This window comes from Trichoplusia ni, unplaced genomic scaffold, assembly GCF_003590095.1.
Source record: "Trichoplusia ni isolate ovarian cell line Hi5 unplaced genomic scaffold, tn1 tig00003157, whole genome shotgun sequence".
Lineage (NCBI taxonomy): Eukaryota > Metazoa > Arthropoda > Insecta > Lepidoptera > Noctuidae > Trichoplusia > Trichoplusia ni.
Genome location: NW_020800346.1, coordinates 18111 through 24854, shown reverse-complemented (window position 1 = coordinate 24854; position 6744 = coordinate 18111). Strand labels below are relative to the sequence as shown.

General features: G+C 39.8%; 2 pseudogenes; both read left to right on the top strand.

The window, feature by feature from the left end:
- The first annotated feature begins 413 nt into the window (after nt 1-413).
- Nucleotides 414-1215, top strand: LOC113507809 (annotated as a pseudogene).
- Nucleotides 1216-4542: 3327 nt separating this feature from the next.
- On the top strand, nt 4543-6056 carry LOC113507808 (annotated as a pseudogene).
- Nucleotides 6057-6744: the final 688 nt, after the last annotated feature.

Below are 6744 nucleotides of genomic sequence, written 5' to 3'. Positions count from 1 at the left end.
TGTGAATTTAGATTGTGTAAAGTAACTTAATAATGTGTAATGATTGGATTGCCGTTTCCGGCATCAGAACTGTCAACAACGTCATGTTAGACTCCGTGTGAAATTAAACGAAATAAAATAGTAAATGTACGTTCTGGCTGCTAGTATTCGTCGATACAGTACCGGAACATCTCAGAAGTGACTAACAACATACAGTGAAGTGCGATTTCTGGACTATCGTGGATTTACTGCCTTAATATTAACTAGTGGATTGGAGGTTAGAAAGCACCAAAACAACGCATCATTCACTCAATGACATATGTCATAAACGTCAACGTCAAAAAATCTGAAATATCAAACAGTGTTGCCAATTGAGAAAGATATTTCTACTATATTCTACTATTGCGTCTCGTTAAACGTAGACAAAAAAAAAAAAGAAATATGATGGAAGGTCAATTTCAAATGCTGTTTGAAAAAATGAAAATAGACATGCAAAGTCAAAATGCTGAATTGAAGAATTCTCTAACAAAAAGTATTATGGAAAAGATAGAAGATAAACTGACACCTATATTAGAAGAAAATAAGAATCTAAAAATTAAAGTTGAAAAACTAGAAAAAGAAATAGATTATCTTAAGAGGGCTGAGAAGAATAATAACATATAAAATATTCGGCTTAGAAGAAAATGAAGAGTCCTCTTATGACCTAATACAAAAGCTCAAAGAATCCTTCAATCAAGATCTGAATATTAAAGTAGATGAATACGATATCAACAAAATTTATCGCTTAGGAAATAGAAAGGCAGAGAGCAACAAACCAAGACCGGTACTGTGTTCGTTTATAAACAACTGGAAAAAGACCGAAATTATCAAAAGTAAGAAGAAGAAGAATCTTAAAGCTATATACATTGCGGAGGACTACTCGAAGGATGTGTTAGAAAAAAGAAAGGATCTGCAGGCCAAGCTAACTGAAGAGAGGCAAAAGGGAAATATAGCATATCTGAAATATGATCAACTAATTGTTAAAGAGAACAACTGCAGTCAAGAGAAAAGAAAAAGGGAAATATCTACTTCACCTACCTCAGACAACAATCAACCAAAAAAGCAACAAACAGTAACCACAATTAAGACAAACAGGACAAATGCTTTTGATTTAATGCGATATAGATCCAGCTCCCTTTCGAATATGCCTTATACGAGTAAAAACGAATAGCAACTAAAGAACGGAAAACGGAAATCAAAAACAATCAAAGAAACTGTCAATACTAAAACAAAAAAACTACGAATTCTCCCAATCCGGCTGGTCCCCGTGGGAGCAAAAGACCAAAACCCTCCAGAGAAAAATACTTCATTTCAATTAGAGTCTGAGAACTATACCCTATTTTACATTGCGACATACAACGTAAGGACTCTATCAACACACTCCCGCTTACTAGAATTAATAGAGGCCTTAAGAAATACAAAATTTGATATAATTGGCCTGTCTGAAACTAGGAGGCTTGGAAATTTAATTCAAGAATACAAAAAATTTATCCTTTATTATATAGGAGAGACCCCAGGCCTTCATGGCGTGGGCTTTCTCGTTAAGAAACAGCTCAAAAATCACATCGTGAGATTCGTTGGTCTATCAGAGAGAGTGGCGTTATTGACGTTAAATATAGGCAACTTCAGAATAAGTATAATACAAGTCTATGCTCCAACAGACGCTGCAAATGACACTGAAATTGAGTGCTTCTATGACAACATCGACAAAGCTCTGACGATATCAGAAAAGAACATAATAGTCATGGGTGACTTTAACGCCAAAATAGGTCGCCCAAAGCCGGAAGAAAATTTAGTAATGAAAAACCATGGATATGGCATAAGAAACAACAGGGGCGACCGACTGATAGAATTCGCTTATGAAAACAAGCTTTCAATTATAAATACTTTCTTTAAAAAGAAGAATAATCAGAGATGGACCTGGCGATCTCCGGACGGCAAAACAAAGAATGAACTGGACTATATACTGACAAATTTACCGAAGAACGTGCAGAATCTACAGGTTATCAACTTAAATTTTCCTTCGGATCACAGATTCGTAAGAGCAACATTTCATATACAAAAACTGAAGCTAAATAGAATAAACTATGCCAACAACTCAAGAAGCTCACTTAAGAACGAAAAAGAAATATTGAGATATAAACAGCTACTCAATGAACGCAGCGAAGACCTTACGAGCTGTCAAGACCTCAACTCGGTACAGGAATGCTACGACAAAATAGTTAATATTTTAGAATCCAGTTTGAAGGAAGCGCTCAAAAATAATACTGATAAAAAAAGTAGCGTGATAACGGCCCACACTTTAAAACTAATAAAACGTAGAAGTGCTCTACAAAAAATAAAACCAAAGACGCGAGCTTTGAAAAATGAATTAAAAGCGCTTTATAAGCTAGTAAGCAAATATGTATGTAAAGATTATTCAAACCATCGAAAACACACCATAGAAAAACATCTTAATTTTTCAGGAAGTACCAAAAAAGCATACAAGGAGCTGCGCTCTCATAAAACATGGATAGAGGGTCTTCACGGCCCTCAAAAAACAACACAAGACAGGAAAGAGATTTTAAGAATAGCAACCAGATTTTACAAAAACTTGTATAGTGCCCCAATGCTCCAATACATATACCAAAATGAATCAGACAATGATGAAAACGATCTAGAAATAAACCCAGTACATGAAACAGAAATTATAATAGGAATTAAAAGATTAAAATACGAGAAGAGCCCAGGACCTGACGGACTAACAAACGAGGCCATAAAAATAGCTGGATCTTACCTAGTTAATCCACTGGTACATTTATTTAATTTGATACTAAGTACTTCCGTAACACCAAATCAATGGTCTGAGTCAAATATTATTTTGTTATTTAAAAAGGGTGATCCAAAGAACATAGCCAATTATCGACCCATAAGCCTGCTTCCAGCGCTGTATAAATTATTTTCGTCAACCATAGAAAAGAGAATCAGTACTACGCTCGAGAAAAGTCAACCGATCGAACAAGCCGGTTTTCGTAAGAGCTTTTCCACAATAGACCACATACATTCTTTGGAATTGCTTGTTGAAAAATATCAAGAGTACCAACGTCCACTCTACATAGGGTTTGTAGACTACCAGAAAGCATTTGATACAATACTACATCCCTCAATATGGAAAGCTTTACAGTCCCAAAAAGTAGAAAAGAAATACGTGGATATCTTAAAATACCTTTACGAGAATAGCACTAGCAGAGTGAAGTTAGAGACCGCTGGACCACCTATTCCTATCAAAAGAGGTGTACGGCAAGGAGACCCCTTATCGCCCCGAATCTTCATAGCAGTGCTGGAAATGGTTATTGGGAAACTAAATTGGAAGAGAGCAGGTATAAATATAGAAGGGAAACATATTAGTCACCTAAGGTTCGCCGACGATATTGTTCTTCTTTCAGAAAATAGCGCAGAGCTGGAGACTATGCTACAAGCTCTACAACGAGCAAGCAGTGAAGTAGGTCTAGAGATAAATCTGAGCAAAACGAAACTCATGACAAATGCCACACAAAACTCTATATGCCTGGATAATACACCTCTAGAGTACGTTACGAGCTATATCTACCTTGGCAAACAAATCTCCTTCCAAAAAGTCAACAATGATGCAGAAGTGGACAGAAGAATAACAGCGACATGGAAAAAGTTTTGGAGCCTAAAGGAAATTTTGAAAAGTCATATGCCAATGAAAATCAAGAGGAAGGTCATGGACTCGTGTCTTTTGCCCTCATTAACCTACGCCTGTCAAACGTGGAAGTTCAATCGAAGAGTAAAAACAAAATCACTGCCTGCCAGCGAAGCATGGAAAGAAGCGTCACAAAAATCAGGAAATGCCAGAAAATTCGCCACACTACCATCAGGCAAAACACAGGAGTAATAGATGCTCTAACCTACGCTCTAAAGTTAAAATGGAGATGGGCAGGTCACGTAGCGAGAATGAGCGACGAACGATGGACAATCCGCACGACGTCATGGCCAGGTCCAAGAGGTACTCGGAAAAGAGGAAGACCAGTAACTAGATGGACAGATGACATCACACGAGTTGCAGGAAAAAACTGGATGATAGTAGCCAAAGACCGTGACCGTTGGGGTTCTCTGGAGGAGGCCTTTACCCTCAATACCTGAGGGGTTCATGCATGCATGTCATTCTATATGTATAAATAATTAATTTAAAAACTTTTAAACTATTAAACTAAAAACTATTAAATTAGTATCATTATCGTTTAAGATTAAAAACTAAACATTATAAGTTCTACAGTTGTTCATCTTATTTTTGTGCATGAAATAAAAGGCTTTTTTATTTTATTTTATTATTTAATGATTGGACAGCGCAAGGCTGGGGAGTTTGTTGCGCCGTTTGTTCTCTCCAGCGCGCTTAGCAAGCGGTGACGGGCGGGCGTTGTTGGGAATATGTCCAGATAGGGTTAGGATTAAACGATAATGAGATAATGAGGCGTGAATGTGTGTTTTATTGAATACCCTATCCCGATGTCGGCTATCCTGACACCCAAAAGAGAGCTACGCCGACATATATAATATTTATTTATAGTATCTATGTCAAGCGACAATGATTTCCACTCAGCTGACTCTTCGTTAAACACCAGTTACAGTTCTACAGCGGGAACTCTAGGTGACCTGGTGCGACAATCATTTGTATCCCAGTCCCGGAAATTTTTAAATATATGTCACATTAATGCTCAGAGTGTCCCCAGTCATTACAGTGACCTTTTTGACACCTTCACTGATGCTGACGTTCATGCCGTCCTGATTTCGGAGACCTGGCTCAAGCCTCACCTTCTTTCTACCACTTATCCTCTTCCCGGCTTTATTCTAATTAGGAATGATCGCGTTGGGAAAAGGGGCGGTGGTGTAGCCATCTACCTCAAAAGCAGCTTGTCACACAAAATTCTGGTTTCCTCTCCTGCAAACTCAACTACCGCCGAATTTATTTTCATCGAAGCATGTGTCAATGGTATCAAAATTGTTCTAGGTGTCGTATACTGCCCCCCTTGTGTTGACTACTTTTCCAGTATCGAGCCGGTACTGGAATCTTTAGGGTCTGAATATCAACATGTAGTTATCATGGGCGACTTCAATACCGATCTCCTATCCCACAGTTCCTCTCGTTCCCGCAAGCTCCTCGATATTACCCGCTCTGCCAGTCTTCATGTTCTTCCCCTACAAGCCACTCACCACAGTTCCGATGGACATGACACCTGGCTCGACCTAATCCTTACATCCTCCCCGCTCCTTGTTTCATCCGTTGGTCAGTATCCTGCTCCTGGTTTCTCCCACCACGACCTTATCTATCTCTCCTATATCCTCAAACCTCCCAAACCAAGTCCTAAAGTTTTGCACTTGCGTTCCTTTAGGCATATGGACGAAGAGAATCTGCGCAGAGACGCCTCGAACGTGAACTGGGATGGACTCAAACAAGCCGCTACCGTTTCTGAGAAGGTCGAAATTCTGAATAAAAATATAATTAATTTATATGACACTCACGCGCCTATCCGCAAGGTAAATTGAAGCGCCCACCTGCTCCCTGGATAACTCCTGGAGTTCGTATGGCCATGAGACGTCGGGACAGGGCTTTTCGAAGATTTAGGAGGGAGCGCTGCGACGAGCACTGGAGTGCCTTCAAGGCTGCAAGAAATAGGTGTAACCAGATGATACGCAACGCTAAACGCCGACATATTCTTTCTAATATAACTTCTTCCTCTCCTGCCGACGTCTGGAAGTTCCTCGGAACGCTGGGTATCGGCAAGTCAAGGAATTTAGACCTACAGTGTGCGGTTGGCTTGGATGAAATGAATGACCATTTCACCACATCTTCGCCATCATCTCTCCAGGCCAAGTCGCACACCTTAAGTTATTTGTCCGAATTACCTCGGCCCGATATCCCACATTTCTGTTTCGCACCCATTTCCTTGGATGATATCAAGAAGGTTATCCTTTCGCCTTTCGCGCCGCCATCTTACTCATTTGATTGCATCACCAGACCATAAATTAAATTTGGCATGACAACTCATGTTATGACAGATAAGTGGTACAGATAAAAAAAAATAAAAAAAAAATTGATAATTTAGTAAATATTTTGGATTTAGAATGTCCTCCCACGTCATTAATTTCTCTCTCGACTCTGGCCAGTTTCCTTCCCAATGGCGGAGCGCACACGTCATTCCTTTGCCGAAAATCCAGAATCCCTCTGACCCTAATCACTTCCGACCTATATCCATTCTCCCCTTCTTGTCCAAAGTCCTTGAGGCTTGTGTTCATCGACAGCTTTACAAGTATGTCGCTGAACATAACCTGTTGAATCCCCTGCAGTTGGGATTTAGGCCTGGTACTACATCGGCACTCCTTAAAGTGACTGGCGATATTAGGGCGGGTATGGAGAACACCAAGGTCACTGTAGTTGCCTTGGTGGACTTCTCGAATGCCTTTAATACCGTCAGTCATGACATCCTTCTTTCTACCTTTGACCACCTTATGATGTCATCCAAGGTCCTGGATTGGTTCTCCTCATATCTTCGGGGTCGCCGTCAGGTGGTTCGCAGTGGCGAATTGACCTCTAAATGGGGTGACATGACTTCTGGCGTACCCCAAGGCGGTATACTTTCTCTTTTACTTTTTTCCTTGTTTATTAATTATATAACTCAAAACCTTCGATGTGCGTATCATCTGTATGCTGACGACTTGCAGCTA